The sequence below is a fragment of the Bufo gargarizans genome, chromosome 7 (assembly GCF_014858855.1).
Source record: "Bufo gargarizans isolate SCDJY-AF-19 chromosome 7, ASM1485885v1, whole genome shotgun sequence".
Classification (NCBI taxonomy): Eukaryota; Metazoa; Chordata; class Amphibia; order Anura; family Bufonidae; genus Bufo; species Bufo gargarizans.
The window spans coordinates 197,639,347-197,659,285 of NC_058086.1; the positions used below are offsets into that span (position 1 = coordinate 197,639,347).

The 19,939-nt window shown below is 46.5% G+C and overlaps 1 protein-coding gene across 3 annotated transcripts in view; it reads right to left on the minus strand.

Moving 5' to 3' along the window:
• The window catches only part of LOC122943410 (t-SNARE domain-containing protein 1-like), a 153,103-nt gene that overhangs the window by 125,871 nt on the left and 7,293 nt on the right, over window positions 1–19,939 (minus strand). The window lies entirely within an intron of this gene.

A 19,939-nucleotide genomic window follows, 5' to 3' on the forward strand; every position in this document is an offset into this window, starting at 1 on the left:
TGCCTTCGATTTAATAGTAAAATGAGTTTCCTATGTTTAATAGGGGGATCTGGATGTCATGAAGGGGGTTGGCACCCAGAGGAGCGGGAAGATGTGGCAGAAAGCCGAACCCTCTCTGGTGGACTACATGCAACCATGTCAGTTTGCCAACAGAAAGTCAAATTATTTATTTTCTGGTCAATCTGGTGACCAGGTACTCATCTTGGGGACTTCAGCCCTTCCCAAGTTCTCCATTTTATGAGTCTTAATAACAAGAACACTTCAACCAATCACAGAAGGTCAGGTGTACAGAGGCCTGCAGGGAACAGGGCGAGGGGTCACAGAGGCACCTTGAGTATAAGGTAATTTTTTTTTATTTGGTGGGGGGTGATTGATTTTTATTTATTTTTCTAATTTAAGGAAAGTTATTTATTTTTTTCTTTAAATTTAGGGCTCGGGATCAGCAGCCTTCAGCACTCCAGCTGTTGTGAAACTACAACTCCCAGCATGCTCTTTCCACTTGTGTGGGAGTTTAGAGAGCAGCCAAGCAAGTGTGCATGATGGGAGATGTAGTTTCACAACACCTGGAGTGCCGGAGGTTGCCGACCCCTGTTGTAGACGTTGCTGTGGATCTACAGGTAACACCCAGCAAGATCCGCAACAATTGGGATTTCTTGTGGAATTGGAACCCACCATTGGGGCATAATCGGAAACAGACCTGTGACCACTCTGCAACCAAAACAGACATTCTGTGGACGTGGATAAGATCTGTTAAAATTGAACCCACTTTTCTGCCTTTTCCACCTGCCAATCTAGATGGAAAATCTGTGGCACATGCAGTTTGTGTGAACACAGAATTTTTTGGAGAAAGTTTTTGAGGCAGATGTTCCTGCCAAAGCCAGAAGTGGATTTGAACGGAATGGGAAATATAAAAGGAAGGATTTATGCTTCTCTTTCCTGCTGGATCCACTTCTGGCTGAAAAATCAACCTCCTCAAAAAAAACCTGTGTGAGGCACATGACCGTAGTTTTGGTCCACATCCGATCCGCGTGTCCGTTCCGCGGCCCCACAAAGTTTTGCAGGACAACAATAGGCACTTATAACATAGTGCTGGATCTACAGAAGGAAAAATGCACGACCCACACGGCCGGTATCCAATATTTGCGGACCGCAAAAATGTATATTGTCACATGCATGAGGCCTGAACCTAACCTAAAGAAGACTAGTCAGGGATACAGTAAATAAGAGCCCCCACCTCTTGGTTCTGTCCGGTGACGTGTGTCCCGGCCCTTTGCTCCAAGGTGCAAAAGCTACTTGCAAATAATCTGCATCCAGACAAAATACATGAAATAGATGCAAAAAAATAAAATAAAAATCATTTCCGCTAATCATCATGTTATCGGTAAACCCAGCACCTACCACCCGTACACCGCTGCTGACGCACTACCTGGAGCTGCATATTTTTGCAGCTTTTTCCACAGCCTGCGGCACAACTGATAAGGAGCAGTGAAGAAGAGGACAAGAATACACAAGCACGAGGTGATGAACGGCGCGAGGGAGGAGACAGCCCGGAAGGAGAAAGCCTTCATACATTATTCCTCTGGTTTGGGATGATGCAAGTCGTAATTCAGGTCGATACTGAGGGCTGCGTGAGTGATATAAGCATCAAGGACCTACTTGAGGTCTCCCGCTAGAGACACTTCACATATAGTCCCCCGTTATCAGCCTTTTCAAGATGACCGCCATGTTCTGAAATGGGATTAGGGAACACTCCCTAAACATTAGGCAACTTCAGCTGTTTTAAAACTACAACTCCCAGCATGCACGAGAGCTAGAAGGCCGCAGAGTGCTGACTCCTTGCTTCAGAAACATGTAGGCCAAAGTCTGTGAAACCAGTAAAGTATATAACATGTCAGGTTCCCTGAACACACCAGGACGTCCACCCCAGTAGATGTCACAGAAAAGAATAAGGACAGAGTATGGATAATGTCTGACCACGGATATAAGCTGCTGCCGGAAGCGTCCACACTGAAGGCACAAGCGTGTTATAGGGGTGTCAGGAAGAACAGCCGTCAGTGGAATGGGACTGGACAGCATGCGGAGGCAGTGACTGGACATCAACTAAGTTGTCAAAGCACCCCAAAATAGTCCAGTATGTTTTCTTTCGGCAGGCATATGAACATGGTCACCTGCGCTGCTGCAGCCACTTTCTGGCTTCAGCAGGAACGTGCAACGTTTGGACAAGTCACTGCTGAAGCCAGGCACCGACTGCAGCAGGGCACAAGACCATGATCCATACCCAGCAGGAAGGAGACAAGCTGGGGACTGGAAGATGGTGGAACAGGAGATAGCATGCAAGACCGGAGATCCAGGGAGCGGGTAAGCATGAATCTTTCAGTAGGCGATGCAGGCTAGGAGCCTTCAGTTATTTCCAGAAAATGCCTTTAAGGCCTAGTACACCTTGAGAAGTCCCTCACCCCTATTCCTTGCCCCGTACAGCATACTACTATTGCATCTTTCAGTACAAAATGTCTAAAATAATCAAAAAGCCAAGGAAACACTGGCCCTCAGCTTCCACTTCATGGGTTCCAACAAAATTTAAGAAACAAGCCGAGTCCCCAGAGGGAGGTGATGTACCATGAAATTTTTGAAAAATGGAAAAAAATAAAAAAGGCAATTAAAGAAATCTTACAGAAACGATCTGCACAGGTTTGGACGTAGCATGCATCAGCACTGAAGAGAGACGGCTGCAGGGAGGTGATTGACAGGAGAAATATAGAACTTGTAAGAGATGCTGACTACAGGATACGAGCTCCAGAAGCCATGAATATAAAATAGCATCCGGCCATCGACTTATTAACTGGAAAATCGGCAAAAAATAGATCTCTCAGCAGTGATTTCCTGGAGGATGCTCCGTTAGTCTGTGTGTAAAGGTTGCAGGTGGCCAATTTCAAGTGCATTAAGAGGCGAGAGATGGGGCTAGTTTTTGTAAAATTTAGTAAACTTTTTCCAATAATTTGTGCTCCTCGGTTTGCTATTGGAAACAATTATGCTCAGCTTGCTGCGGAGAGGATTTCACTGCTGGACCCATGTGCCCTCTATTATTTATTTTTTTGTTGGAATTTTCTTACAAAGAATCAGAGCTCGGGGGTGGGAATGAAGCTCACTCTTCCATATCCGTGACCGCTCGGGAACACGGCCTGTGGTTAGAGCCAACGCCTCGGAGGAAAGAGGCATCTGCTGGAAGATTAGCTCAACGGGGCTGATAGCGTCTGCTCCCGAGATACCGATGGGGATGGTTGGGAGGTGTTGTCCGAGAGAGAAGCAAAGATTTCATGAAGACTTGAGTTTGTATGTGCAGAGTTTAACTGTAGTATAATAAATGTCGCTCGCAACCAACAGTCGAAAAAATAAGGAGGTCCACGAGGACAGGCTGGTCAAGAAGCCAAAAACTTACAGCCACATTGCTTTCTTACCGGAATGGCCTTTCAGGCACATGGTGACATGATGGCCTGCTCAACTGTCCCATGAAAAAGTCTTTAGTCACAGGGCATCAACAATGGGAAGAACGTTCGCGTTGCTCCACAGGGGTCCTTAGGCAATGAACGCTTCATTAGTGATCACTAGAAACCAAAAACATTTCATGTTTCAACTAAACCCTTCTGACAGATGAGAACATGAGTGATGCTCCATAAGCTTGGACCCACCAAGCACATTAAGAAAGCGGTCATCTCAAAATTATTATTTTTCTTTTATTTTACTTAAAAAGGAGTTGCGTCTAGTGAAATCGCTTCATTCAAAACTTTGGAGGTCCATCTCCGTACAGTATTAAAATGTAGGGGCTCCAATGAGCCGAAGTCAGTAATTCGCAAAGTTGAGCGAGACTTTGTTGTAGAACCTTTGTAGTTGATTTTTAAAGTCCAGCGTGAAGGAGACCAGCACAGCCGCGCATCCTCCGAATCTCCTCCTTGTTCCCCGACGTCACAAAGCTAGAGCACCGTAATCTCGCGTTGAGCGAGCTAGCGCATGCGCAGTTCGTTCTCTGAGGCTGATGCCAGCACAGGGAAGGAACACTATGAAGACACTGTGCATACGCTACCTCGCGTATCGAGAGATTACGGCTCTCTAGCTTTGTGACATCTGGGAGCAAGTAGGAGATTCGGAAGATGCTGGACTCATCTCACATACAGGACTCATCTCAGGGTAATTTGCATATGTATCAAATCCTTTTTTTGACACAATAAAAGCACACAGAGCTATGGGGACTGGGTATTGCGGATGTGCTAGCGGCCATTTAGCAACCCATGTCCTCAGCTCTATACACAAAATCCAGGTGACCGGTTCCCTGTAAGTGGCCTGGCCATAAGATAGGCATCAACAGGAAACAATCCCCCAAAAACTATGCACCACTCAAAAATTTCAAAAGGACGATGGTGACCTGGGGTTTCGTCCAGCCTTGCACAAATCCATAATCCTCATACAACCCAACAAGATGGCCTGGGCCGATCCTTTACCTAAATGGGCTTTTTTTATGGACCTCTCTATACATAGGAGCTATACTTCCTTTATTTACTTCAAAAATAAACTTTTGAAATTTTACACTTGTATTTATGTTTTTTTTTTATTTGTGTTTTTGGACGCAACTTCTTGAAATTCACCTCTTGACATTCAGCGTAATCAGCCGCTACTAACAGATGCGATACCGCGGAGTGAAAATACCGGGCTATAATTACACGAGAAAAACAGACGATTACATCTCATTTGTAGCACAGCAGGTGTTGCTGACAGTTAAAGCGCGCAGAAAAGAGGATCAGACGCTACACGCACGTCTACATGATGTAGAAGCGCCAGACTGACTCCATAAATCCACGCCCTGCGCACACCAGCAATGTTCGGACCCATCCCCCCTGAGCCTCCCTGGTAATTATGTCACGTGAATATTGCAGAAAGGGATCCGTCACTTTGCAGTCCGGCTGATCGGATTGCAGTCTCTTGGAGTCCCGTTGATTATGGAGAATTCAGATGACAGATTGCCTCTAGAGTGCCCCTAATTTGGCTAAATTGCTAATTACTTTAATGAGTTAAACTGCAAATGCTTTACCTCGACTGATTCGCTTTGGGAGACGTGCCGCTCGTCAGATATTTCAGGGTTCAGAAGTGGTAGATGAAAAGTTTTTACCATACTTTGGAAGAAATCAACTAAAACATTCAAGACCACGATTACGTCTTCGAGGGCCCACCTCTAGGTTAGCGCTACAATATGACTTAGGTGGTGCCTCGCAGAGAGCAGAAAGCCCCAAAATAAGCACTTCATCTTTTCATCCCAACAGAAGCCAAAAGGACAATAGTCAATTTCCATCGACTTGTGTCAAGAGGAACAGTTGACGTCAACCTTCTACAAGGCCATAACCGTGACATTTTGTGTGACATCGACCAACCCTGGAGTCATGGAGATATAAAAGCAGCCGATTCCTGGGACAAACAGACTTGAGCGATTTAGACAACCTATTAGGGCATTCAGAGCTAATGGGACAGGGATCCCATCTTTGGTCCTATAGGGCGAGGTCCTGACACGTCTATGCTTCACAATAATGACCCGTTGGGGCCAAATGTGTCAAAAGGGTCTGGATTACACCCGACCTTGCAATCAGTTTAGAGCGCCAAAGACAGATGCCAAAACCTACAATTAGCTCTCCATGGAGGCAGACACTTTCTGCACCAACTTTGTACACTGGCAAAAATTGGGGTACTAGACCGGGACTCCCATCTATGACCTACAGTTGCAAGAAAAAGTATGTGAACCCTTTGGAATGATATGGATTTCTGCACAAATTGGTCATAAAACGAGATCTGATCTTCATCTAACAATAGACACTCAGTCTGCTTAAACTAATAACACACAAAGAGTTAGGCCCCTTTCACACGGGCGAGTTTTCCGCGCGGGTGCGATGCGTGATGTGAACGCATTGCACCCGCACTGAATCCTGACCCATTCATTTCTATGGGGCTGTTCACATGAGCGGTGATTTTCACGCATCACTTATGCGTCGCGTGAAAATCGCAGCATGCTCCTCTTTGTGCGTTGCGGTGCGATAATCCACGCAACGCAGGCCCCATAGAAGTGAATGGGGTTGCGTGAAAATCCCAAGCATCCGCAAGCAAGTGCGGATGCGGTGCGATTTTCACGCATGGGTTCTAGGTGACAGTCTATTCACTGTATTATTTTCCCTTATAACATGGTTATAAGGGAAAATAATAGCATTCTGACTACAGAATGCATAGTATAATAGTGCTGGAAGTAGGGATCGACCGATATTGATTTTTTAGGGCCGATACCGATACCGATAATTTGTGAACTTTCAGGCCGATAGCCGATAATTTATACCGATATTCTGGGAATTTTCATTTTTGAAAAAAAAATTAAAAACTCCCACAAATCTGCTGAAAATTAATGTTTATTGTTAATGTGTATTTTTTATTTTTTTTGTAAATCTTTCTTTTTCATTTATATTTAATATTTTAGTGTTTGTATTTTTTTTGTAACTTTTTTTTTTAACTAACTTTTAGCCCCCTTAGGGACTAGAACCCTTGTCCTATTCACCCTGATAGAGATCTATCAGGGTGAATAGGAGCTCACACTGTCCCTGCTGCTGTGTGCTTTGTGCACACAGCAGCATGGAGCTTACCATGGCAGCCAGGGCTTCAATAGCGTCCTGGCTGCCATGGTAACCGATCGGAGCCCCAGCATTACACTGCTAGGGCTCCGATCGGAGGAGCAAGGGAGAGGGGATCCTGTGGAGGGGCGCACTGCGACTGGGGTGGGGGGGCCCTATGCGCCACCACTGCCTAATACTGGGGGGGAGGGGGGGCGCACCGCGCCACCAATGCTTAATACTGGGGGGGCTTGGGGGGGAGGCGCACTGCGCCACCAATGCTTAATGTTGGGGGGGGGGGGGGGCGCACTGCGCCACCAATGAAGCTTAATCTCTAATTCATTCATATACAGGAGGCGGGAGCTGCAGGATCACATAGCCGGCTCCCGGCCTCTATGAGCTGTAGCTGCGATCCGCGGCACCTGAGGAGTTAACTACCGCAGATCGCAGCTACAGCTCATAGAGGCCGGGAGCCGGCTATGTGATCCTGCAGCTCCCGCCTCCTGTATATGAATGAATTAGAGATTAAGCTTCATTGGTGGAGCAGTGGCCATAGCTCCTCCCCTCCTCCTGTCCCCTGTCCTTACATTGGCGGCGGCGGCAGCGGCAGCAGCAGCACAGGGGGAGGAGACACTGCTCCTTCTCCCCTGTGCTGCTAAGGGGAACACGGAGAGCGCTGTCAGCAGCGCGATCTGTGTTCCCCATACACTATCGGAATATCGGCAAAATAGATGCAGATACCGATAGTGTAAAAAATCCTGAATATCGGCTGATATCGGTAAATCCGATAATCGGTCGATCCCTAGCTGGAAGGGTTAAAAAAATAAAAAGTTAACTCACCTTATCCTCTTGTTCGCGTAGTTCGTTCCCGGTCTGTTCTTTGCTAGCTGTGGGCTTGGGCTAAAGGACCTTTGATGACGTCAGATCACATGCTCATTCACCATGGTGATGGACCATGTGATTGGAGCATGTGATCTGACGTCACCACAGGTCATTCAGCCCAAGCACACAGCTAGCAGGCCGGGAACGAACTACGCGAACAAGAGGATAAGGTGAGTTAACTTTTTTATTTTTTTAACCCTTCCAGCCCTATTATACTATGCATTCTGTAGTCAGAATGCTATTATTTTCCCTTATAACCATGTTATAAGGGAAAATAATACAATCTTCAGAACATCAATCCCAAGCCCGAACTTCTGTGAAGAAGTTCGGGTTTGGGTACCAAACATGCGCGATTTTTCTCACGCGAGTGCAAAACGCATGACAATGTTTTGCACTCACGCGGGAAAATTGCGCATTTTCCCGCAACGCACCCGGCTCTTATCCGGGCAAAAAACATGACGCCCGTGTGAAAGAGGCCTTAAATGTTACCATGTTTTTATTGAACACACCATGTAAACATTCACAGTGCAGGTGGAAAAAGTATGTGAACCCTTGGATTTAATAACTGGTTGAACCTCCTTTGGCAGCAATAACTTCAACCAAACGTTTCCTGTAGTTGCAGATCAGACGTGCACAACGGTCAGGAGTAATTCTTGGCCATTCCTCTTTACAGAACTGTTTCAGTTCAGCAATATTCTTGGGATGTCTGGTGTGAATCGCTTTCTTGAGGTCATGCCACAGCATCTCCATCGGGTTGAGGTCAGGACTCTGACTGGGCCACTCCAGAAGGCGTATTTTCTTCTGTTTAAGCCATTCTGTTGATTTACTTCTATGCTTTGGGTCGTTGTCCTGTTGCAACATCCATCTTCTGTTGAGCTTCAGCTGGTGGACAGATGGCCTTAAGTTCTCCTGCAAAATGTCTTGATAAACTTGGGAATTCATTTTTCCTTCGATGATAGCAATCCGTCCAGGCCCTGACGCAGCAGAGCAGCCCCAAACCATGATGCCCCCACCACCATACTTCACAGTTGGGATGAGGTTTTGATGTAGTTGTGCTGTGCCTCTTTTTCTCCACACATAGTGTTGTGTGTTTCTTCCAAACAACTCAACTTTGGTTTCATCTGTCCACAGAATATTTTGCCAGTACTGCTGTGAAACATCCAGGTGCTCCTGTGCAAACTGTAAACGTGCAGCAATGTTTTTTTTGGACAGTAGTGGCTTCCTCTGTGGTATCCTCCCATGAAATCCATTCTTGTTTAGTGTTTTACGTTTCGTAGATTCGCTAACAGGGATGTTAGCATATGCCAGAGACTTTTGTAAGTCTTTAGCTGACACTCTAGGATTCTTCTTCACCTCATTGAGCAGTCTGCGCTGTGCTCTTGCAGTCATCTTTACAGGACGGCCAATCCTAGGGAGAGTAGCAGCAGTGCTGAACTTTCTCCATTTATAGACATTTTGTCTTACCGTAGACTGATGAACAGCAAGGCTTTTGGAGATACTTTTATAACCCTTTCCAGCTTTATGCAAGTCAACAATTCTTAATCGTAGGTCTTCTGAGAGCTCTTTTGTGCGAGGCATCATTCACATCAGGCAATGCTTCTTGTGAAAAGCAAACCCAGAACTGGTGTGTGTTTTTTATAGGGCAGCTGTAACCAACACCTCCAATCTCATCTCATTGATTGGACTCCAGTTGGCTGACACCTCACTCCAATTAGCTCTTGGAGATGTCATTAGTCTAGGGGTTCACATACTTTTCCACCTGCACTGTGAATGTTTACATGGTGTGTTCCATAAAAACATGGTAACATTTAATTCTTTGTGTGTTATTAGGTTAAGCCGACTGTGATTGTCTATTGTTATTGTTGTGACTTAGATGAAGATCAGATCACATTTTATGACCAATTTGTGCAGAAATCCATATCATTCCAAAGGGTTCACATACTTTTTCTTGCAACTGTATGTAGGTCACAAAGAGTAGATGTTCAGACAGGTCCCACCTCTGGTCCCCACACACTCTCTCCATAGAAGTGGAGGGAATGGATATGCACGGCCATCTCTCCATTCATTCTGTACCTGGATTCGGCAAGAGAGTTTTAGGGGAACCCCATTCTGTAAACAGATGTGGGGGACCAAACGTAATTATTTATTCTACATTTATGGAATATGTCCCTTCAATCTTTCCAGCAACAAATGAGCTCTGGCCTGCACGGTGCCCACTGGGCGCCCAGTGACTGTCTATGCCACTAACACCTTAACAGGATTAGGCTACGGCCATGTGGTCCTTCTGCTCCTCACAGGACAAGGGGTCAATGCCTTCAATAGTTAATCTGCTCAGCTGTCGTCTTCCTCCTCTACAAATCAGCCCTGGAGAAGAACATTCATTTTGCAGATGGGGCCATTTATTATAATTTTTTTTAATAGCTCAAGTAAATTCAGATTTACAAATAGAAGATGTCAAGAGGCCCGCGCCCCCCCGCCGCCTGTCAAGAGGCCCGCGCCCCCCCGCCGCCTGTCAAGAGGCCCGCGCCCCCCCGCCGCCTGTCAAGAGGCCCACGCCCCCCCCCGCCGCCTGTCAAGAGGCCCGCGCCCCCCCCGCCGCCTGTCAAGAGGCCCGCGCCCCCCCCGCCGCCTGTCAAGAGGCCCGCGCCCCCCCCGCCGCCTGTCAAGAGGCCCGCGCCCCCCCCCGCCGCCTGTCAAGAGGCCCGCGCCCCCCCCGCCGCCTGTCAAGAGGCCCGCGCCCCCCCGCCGCCTGTCAAGAGGCCCGCGCCCATTCTTGGCAGAGGATGGAGGGCAGCATTCAATTTAACGGAAGCTAAAAGCTGCACTGGACATGGCTTTTGGCTACAGCTAATGGTGTTGAACCTGTTCTTTTCAATTAACCCTTTAGCATACCATGTCACAAAGGTTAGGTACCGGCAGCAGTGTGACTTGCATTTACTCGGGTTTACCAATGCTGTTAGAGTTTCCATTCAGTGACAGCAAGCGGACATTCTGAAAACTGAGGAATTAATGTATAAAATATACTAGACTCTGTTCACATCTGTGATATAAAGGATACAACATTTATCATCATATCATCGTTTATGATATATGTGATCCAATCAATTTCGCGGGTAACTGTTCCCCCCCCCCCCCCCCAGATAAAACAGTGCTGAGCTATCTTAGGCTGCTTTCACACTCGCGTTTTGTGCGGATCTGTCTTGTATCAGCACAAATAATGCTAACGCGTGTAACCGTTCAGAACAGATCCGTTTGCATTATTTATAAAGAAAAAAAAAAAGACAGTTAAAACGGATCAGTTTTGACTTACATTGAAAGTCAATGGGGGACGGATCCGTTTTTAATTGCACCATATTGTGTCAGTGAAAAACGGATCCGTCCCAATTGACTTACATTGTAAGTCTAGATGGATCTGTTTGGCTCTGCATATTCAGACGGTCACCAAAACGCTGCAAGCTGCGTTTAAGTGTCCATCTAAAAAAACGCAACGGAGACCAAACGCAGCCAAATTGTTGCATTCTGAACGGATCCTTATCCATTCAGAATGCATTGGGGCTGAACTGATCTGTTTTGGGCCTGAAACGGATCTCACAAGCTGACCCAGAAACGCCAGTGTGAAAGTAGCCTTACTTATAAAGGGGTTCCCCGCTTTTAAAAATTCTTATTTGTGGGAAGGGCCCCTTTAAAATATACAGATGGTAGAGTATTCTCCTGCTGAGACCAGCAGTGTAATCTGTGGGAAACCTGTCAGTAAGGGTTCAATTTCCCTGCAGCGCCATCACAGGAGAAATGAAGCATTGCAGTGTCCATTCACATCAATGGGTTGTCTGTGAAATGCAGGACAGAACGGGTCCTCCGGAGTGAGAGAGACCGGCTTTGTAACCGCTATACACTCTGGTCAACAAATGAGCATCCTGGACCCCCCTCAATCCTGGACCCCCCTGATCCTGGACCCCCCTGATCCTGGACCCCCCTCAATCCTGGACCCCGCCCCCCTCAATCCTGGAGCCCCCTCAATCCTGGAGCCCCCTCAATCCTGGACCCCGCCCCCCTCAATCCTGGAGCCCCCCCCCCTCGATCCTGGAGCCCCCCCCCCCCCTCGATCCTGGAGCCCCCTTCCATCATTAAACTCGTTTAAGGGTCACTTGAACAGAGGTCAGAGTTCTTTCTCCGACAGTCAGGACCTAACGGTACGGTATATAGTAAATAATGGAAGCAGTATATATACGTGTCACACTGGAATAGCCACCAGCAAACCTGATGGGAGGCGACTGATCACTGACGGATGAGATTATTTTGGTGTTTTTTACAGACACGCTGCGGGTTGTGGATGCAATGATGATAATATAAAAGTGACACCGGAGAGGACGCAGCACTGCAGCAAGAAAATACAAAACTAAGGCGACTTTCACACTCGCGCTTGGTGCGGATCCGTCATGGATCTGCATAGACGGATCCGTTCAGATAATACAACCGCATGCAGCCGTTAAGAACGGATCCATTTATATTATCTTTAACGTAGCCAAGACGGATCCGTCTTGAACACCATTGAAAGTCAATCCGGATCCGTTTTCTATTGTGCCAGATTGTGTCAGTGAAAACGGATCCGTCCCCATTGACTTACATTGTGTGCCAGTCTCGTCAGACGGACAGAAAAACGCTGCAGGCCGCCTCCAGAGCGGAATGGAGACGGAACGGAGGCAAACTGATGCCTTCTGAGCGGATCCCTTTCCATTCAGAATGCATTAGGGCAAAACTGATCCGTTTTGGACCGCGTGTGAGAGGAGCCCTGAACGGATCTCACAAACGGAAAGCCAAAACGCCAGTGTGAAAGTAGCCTAAAACTATCGGATAAAGTTGCGCCCCGCCCCCCCCCCCCCCACCAAACGCTAATCATCCACCCAATCATGAGACTAAAAGTCACTTATTCATTATTTAGGAATCTATTCCGAAACTGTATTGTTTTCTAATCTTTAAGAAATTATTTTTGACTAGTTTTTTTTTTATTCTATTTTCTGTACATGAAAAAAAGGTGCAGCCATCTTGCCTGAACTGCTGTTTTTAAAGGGGTTGTCCGAGGATCAGTGAAGGGTTTTTCCCAGAAGCAGAATATTGATGCTTTGTCCTCAGGACAGGTAATCAGTATCCGGTCGGTGGGGACCCTACTCCCAGAACCCCCGCCAATCAGCTGTCTGAAGAGGCAACGGCGCTCTGTGACCGCTGAGGCCTATTCCGATGCCAGTGATGTCACGGTACGTTGGTCATGTGGCTTAAGTGCAATTCAGCATCACTCAAGTGCAATACCAAGCACAGCGCCATGCACTGGAGCTGCGAGGCAGCGGTGTCACTTGCCCAAATCCTCCATCCTCTTCAAACAGCTGATGGGCGGGGGTGTCGGGAGTCAGACACTGATGCCCTATCCCGAGTCAGACCCCCCCCACCGATCATGCATTGATGCCCTATCCCGAGTCAGACCCCCCCACCCCCACCGATTATGCATTGATGCCCTATCCCGAGTCAGACCCCCCCCCACCCCCACCGATTATGCATTGATGCCCTATCCCGAGTCAGACCCCCCCCACCCCCACCGATCATGCATTGATGCCCTATCCCGAGTCAGACCCCCCCCCCCACCCCCACCGATCATGCATTGATGCCCTATCCCGAGTCAGACCCCCCCCCCCCTCCCACCAATCATGCATTGATGCCCTATCCTGAGGATAGGTCATCAGTATTAAACACTTGGACGACCACTTTAAAAAGGGTTGGCCTAGAATGCAGGATATTATAAGACATTTAAAAAAAGCTTCCGTTTCCTCTTGACAGACATGTGACCACTGCAGCAGTCCGTGATTGGTTGAGCAGTCGCATCTCTGGGTCGACAGCAAGGAGGTGGTAGGGACTGGGAGCCAGTGTCCAACATGGAATGGGAATGAATATGCTTTATTGGACACTAATAATTCCGCAGTGCACAGGTGTTTGGCCTCATGCACATGATCACGCCGTGTTTTGCGGCCTGCAAATTCGCAAAACACGTATGTAGGCCATGTGCTTTCCACAATTTGCAGAATGGAACGGGCGGCCAATGATAGAAATGCCTATTCTTGTTCGCCACGGAATGGAGCAACGGATTCGGACAGCGAGTGGATCCGCAACCGAGCCGCATTTTTTTCGGACCCAAACAACTTTTGTGTGCATGAGGCCTTAGTGACAGTCGCGCCTGCGCTCCGGCAGGTCATAAATCACTTGTACACGCCGACTGTAATTAGCGCTGTAACCCTCGGCTCCGGCCTTTGCTCTCGCTGCTATAAACCGCTTATTCCAACATCAAATTTGCCGAATCAGTAATAAGAGATGATCTGTAAATTAAAGGTTTATTATATCACATGACTTCTGGACTAGATACCAATGTACCAAAACCTAAGCTGTGAAAAGTATCGGGTCTGTACACAAGTTTATCCTCTGGATGTAACCGGGGAATGTTCCTTCCTATTCACTGACCGCAAGCAGAGGCCATGGAAATAGGGGGGCCATGCAGTAGGCCGGGGGAGGCGTCAGAGGGCAGAGAGGGCCGGCTGCACTATTCCTAAGAGGTGATGAGACGGCTCAGCGTCTGCCCCTTCCTCTCATTGCACAGGACATGCTCATAGAAATCAATGAGTTGGGCCTCTTGCACACGAACACGTATGCGCCCCGTGGCCGTGCTGCAGGCCGCAATGCACGAACACCAACCGTGGGGCAGCCGCAGCGGATCGCTGACCTATTTACATTAATAGGTCCGCGATCCGGCCGTTCCGCAAAAAAATAGGACATGTTCTATCTTTTTGCGAAACGGAAGTACGAGATGAAACTCCCGTGCTTCCGTACTGCACCATTCCGCATCTCCGGATTTGCGGACCGTTGTGCAGAATGCCCACGGAATGGCGCCCGTGTACTGCGGAGCCGCAATACGGCCAGGGAGAGCTCGGATCAGACAGAAGGTGCAGACTCCAACAGACAAATGCAGGTGAAGTCTGATGGAGACACAGATCACTACATTTCACTAACAGAGCAGAGCTGCAGTGTAAAATATGGTGCAGGAACCCCCAAGACAAGAAGCGGATTTCCGACGCATTCGGTAACCTTACTGGCCACCCGCTATGCATTCACTTACATGGAGCAGTGCTGAAGGACCTGGCAGGGATCAGCAAGCTCCGGCACTCCATCTGTTCTCAAACTACAACTCCCAGAATCCTCCTTTTAGTACCATGAGAGTTACAAGAACAGCTAAGCAAGTATGCATGCTGGGAGTTGTAGTTTCACAGGAGCTGGAGAGCTGAAGGTTGCGGATCCCTGGCACAGGAGACAGCGGGGAGTGTCCCTGTGTTGGTCACATGTCAAAGGGACCTTGGTCCCTCACTTTTCGGGATCGGCAGGATTACAGCTGCTGAGGAATATTCGTACAATACTAAGCTTTGTTACTTACCAAATCGTTAGAAAAAAAAAAAAGTCTCAAAAACATCTGGTGAGGTTCATGCTGCGATGAGCACAAAAAAAACGACTCCCTTGTTTACAGTCAAAAGTGACTCCTCAGACATCATTCAGGGCGTGCAAACTCCTGCTCCACTGCAACTTGGCACAGTACAGACAAATAATCCCCCGTTTTGTGTCCACAGCCCCTATGCACCTCTGGTGTTACATGCCAGAAATAAAACCCTATCGCGGCATTAAAGGGCTTGTGCAGCATTATATACTGATGACCTGTCCTCAGGATAGGTCATCCATATCTGATCAGCAGGGGTCCAACACCCGTTGCCCCCGCCGATCAGCTGCTTAAAATGGCGGTAGCGCTCCATGTGAACTCCGCTTCCTGTTCATTATGCCGCACTTCGTACTGGAGGGAGTGCTTGTAATCACACTACGCCGCCGCTCCACAGGAGACGAAGCGCAGTGTAATGAACAGGAAGCAGCGCCGCTCTTCAACCAACTGATCGCCGGGGCACCTGGTGTCAGACCCCTGCTGATCAGGTAATGATGACCTATCCTGAGGGTATGGATTCAATATATTTGGCAGGACAGCCCCTTTAAATACTGGTGACTCATGTTTAAGTCGTGGAGGTAGGATGTTGATTACATTTGCAGGACTGAAGCTATTAGGTGCGATTTTACTGCCTCGGGAGAGGTGTAAGAACAGCACTGTAAGGGTGTATGTGTTTCGTTGCAAAGTGTGACATACCTTTGCAAAGGAAAAAAAAAAAAGTCACGTGTTTTTTTCCCCCATTACATGTAAAAAGCCAGTTTATAAGCATCATACTGTAAATCTGTGGTGGACTTTTGGAACACAAAGGGTTATTCCACCAAGTGAACAAAACTCATCAGTTAGGACTAGTGTTGATCGAGCACCAAAGTGCTCGGGTGCTCGAGTAGAACACCTCGGGATGCTCAGGTGCTCTGCAGAGCACCCGAGCACAATGGGAGTCAATGGGAGAAACCGAGCATTAAACCAGGCACCCCTGCTCTGAAGAGGGGAGGGTGTCTAGTTCATTGGAAAAGGTCAGAAATTTATGGAAAACACCACTGAAATGGTTCGGGAACAGCGTGGGGAGGATGTCTGGATGTATCTTGGACTCCTATTACCTATGACATACAATAGACAACCACACAAAGGCTATATGCCAAAAGCCAGGTATCTGCAAGCGAACAACCTATTCATGAGACAGATACAGTCAGCATACCTTACAATGGCAGCCTTGTGCACTGAGACATTCCAAACCAGCTCTCATCTGACTGAGAACCAGTAAGCCTCAAAGTTGCTTCATAACTGTTGGATGGCTTCGGTGGACCTGCGCACCTAGATCAATATCATTAGGGTGACAAAGTTTTCTGATTGTCCTAACATAATATTCAATAACCTTTCTATACAGTTTTTTCATGTGAACTCATTTGCATAAACATGGGCATATGGGAAAGACATGCAAATGAGCAGAATCTGCCTTTTCAGCTGAAACACTATTTGCATGGAAAATTCGCGATTACAATATTCGCTATCTACACTACTCGTGAACAGCGCCATCTATTGGGTTCATAGTCTTGTCATAAGACTATGAAACCAATAACATATAAAGCATCAATTCTTACATAAAAGACGCACTACCATGAGACTACACCGCAATGAGACACTGTACACCTCCAGGAATACCTAGAATAAAAAGAAAACTTTAAACCACATCACCTGTATAGAAGGGGGGAGGGTGGGGAAATGTTTAGGGAAAGGATTATTGCACTGTTTATATGTGCTTTATATTTGTTTTCACTGCACATGTCTAAAAAAAAAAAGAATATGACCCGTAATTTGATCCAATATGCACCTTTAAATGTAAATGTGCAAATTATATAAAAACCTAATAAAATCTACTTTAAAAAAAAAAAGAGATTTTGAAACGAATAAAACAATAGATGGCGCTGTTCATGAGTAGTGTTGATCACGAATATTCTAATCACAAATTTTTATCGCAAATTTTCCATGCAAATGGTGTTTCAGCTGAAAAACAAACAGATTCAGCTAATTTGCATATGGCCACGATTATGCAAGAGTTTACATGACAAAACTATATAGAAAGGTTATTGAATATTATGTTAGGACAATCAGAACACTTTTTGTCATCCTAATGATATTGATCTAGGTGCGCATGTCCACCCAAGCCATCCAACAGATGCGAAGCAACTTTGAGGCTTACTGGTTCTCAGTCAGATGAGAGCTGGTTTGGAATATCTCATAGTGCACAAGGCTGCCATTGTAAGGTATGCTGGCTGTTATCCGTCTCATGGATAGGTTGTTGGATTGCAGATACCTGGCTTTTGGCATATAGCCTTTGTGTGGTTGTCTATTGTATGTCATATGTAATGGGAGTCCAAGATGCATCCAGCCATCCTCTTAATGCTGTTTTCAAACCATTTCGGAGGTGTTCCCATCAATTTCTAACCTTTTTCTGTGAACCAGACACCCTCTCCTCTTCAGAGCAGGGGGTGCTTGGTTTAATGCTCGGGTCTCCCATTGATTTTTATTGTGTTCAATTGTGCTCGAGCACCTGCAGTATTCGGCCGAACACTGATGTGCCGAGCATGCTCGCTCAACGCTAGTTGAGACCTAATCCTTGTCACCAGTGATGGCCAGTTCGCATTGTTTGCCCGCAAACATATGCGGGCTGCCATCTTTTTTTCACAAGTCCGGCGAGGCACAGGTAAGCTCTTGCCTGTGCGCGAGCCGGTCTGAAAACAAGTGCGGTAAGCGGGAGCAGGCAGTTCCGAGAACAAGCCGGTCTGAAAACAAATGCGGTCAACGGGAGCAGGCAGTTCCGAGAACAGCCCGATGAAGGCCCCCGGTGGCTGTTCTCGGAACTGCCTGCTCCCGTTGACCGCATTTGTTTTCAGACCGGCTTGCGGCACAGGCTTACCTGTGCATCGCCGGAATTGTAAAAAAAAGATGGCAGCCCGCATATGTTCACGGGCGAACAATGCGAACTGGCCATCACTGCTTGTCACAACTGAACTGTTACAAATGTATCCAGGCTAGACAATCACAGTTACATTGTAGCAAATCAGTATGGGTTTCTTGGGAAAAACTGGGAGACGCCAGTACATATCCCAGTCATCCAGCTTGGCCAGAACCTCAAGAGGCAGATCTACAGGTGAAACTTGAAAAATTAGAATATTGTGCAAAAGTTCATTTATTTCAGAAATGCAGCTTGAAATTAGAATATTGTGAAAAGGTTCAATATTCTCAGCTCAAAGTGTCGCACTCTAGTCAGCTAATTACCGTATATACTCGAGTATAAGCCGACCCGAATATAAGCCGAGGCCCCTAATTTTACCCCCCAAAAATGGGAAAAATTATTGACTCGAGTATAAGACTAGGGTGGAAAATGCAGCAGCTACTGGTAAATTTCAAAAATAAAAATAGATACCGTACCAATAAAATTACATTAATTGAGGCATCAGTAGGTTAAAGGTTTTTGAATATTTATTTCAAAGAAAAACAATATGGTATCAACAATAATTTTAACAGTACAAAAACCAACTAAAGCGAATATTCGATTTTTGGGAAAATACCAGTTCATGCGAATTTTTATGCGAAAATTTGAATGCAAGTTTTTTTTGCGAATTTTCACAATCAAAACCTATACTCGAGTATAAGACGAGGGGGCTTTTTGAGCACAAAAATATGTGCCAAAAAACTCGTCTTATACTCGAGTATATACAGTAATCCATACCCCCCGAGCAAAGGGACCTGAGATTGTGACTTTGGGGTTTCATAAGCGGTAAGCTATAGTCATCCAAATTATATCAAATAAAGGCTTGAAATCTCTCGCTCTGCCTGTTATGAGTCTCATGTGTTAGTTTCACCTTTTTGCATTACTGAAATAAAAAACCTTTGCACGATGTTCTAATTTTTCGAGTTTCACTTGTACATTCATACAGGTCTCCTAGTACCAGGGTTGTCACGATACCAACATTTTGATTCGAATATTAATACCATAAAAAAGTATTGTAATACTGGATGCCACCGAAAAAAATTAATAAAAATAAATAAAAAAACACCCAAAAAAAGCAGCGTGCGGCCCATAATCGAACAGTCCGATCCTATTTTTTGGGGGGACAAGGTGACAAAAAAAATTGCGAATCTTGTGGGTTTTTTTTTTTCTGTTACAGTGTTCACCTCATAGGAGATTTTTTTTTATATTTTAACAGTTCGCACTTTTTTGGGCATGACCGTATGTAATATGTTTATTTATTGTTTATATATTATATAGATATTTTTTTATATATATGTAAGATTGGGAAAGAGGGTGATTTATACTCAACATTTTTTACTTTTAATTTAATAACTATTTCCCCCTTGAGGGCCAGAACCTGGGATCGTTTAATCCCTTGTCAGAGCTCTTTTAGGGTGAATAGGACCGCACACTCTCCCTGCTGCTCTGTGCACACAGCAGCAGGGAGGTTACCATGGCAGCCAGGTAACCGATCGGAGCCCAAAGATTACACTGCTGGGGCTCTGGTCAAAAGCTGCCACTGCCACCAATGAATGAAGAGGAAGGGATGGGCCACCAATGATTCTAATAGTTATAATACTTGGGGGGGCTGGGCACACTGCGCCACCAATGAAGATAAGTAGCCTTTTAATACAGGAGGCAGGTGCCTGCAGCAGAATCACATAGCCGGCACCTGAGGGGTTAACTGCCGTGGATCGCAGCACACTATCAAAGAGGCCGGCTATGTGATTCTGCCACCGGCACCCGCCTCCTATATTTGTATTAATGGGTTAGTTATCATTGGTGGCGCAGTGCAGCCGCACCTCCTCCTCCCGTCTCTCTTCGTATTGGCGGCAGCAGAGGGGAGGGAGGGAGGAAGAGACTGCTTCTCCCCTGTGCTGCTGAGAACATGGA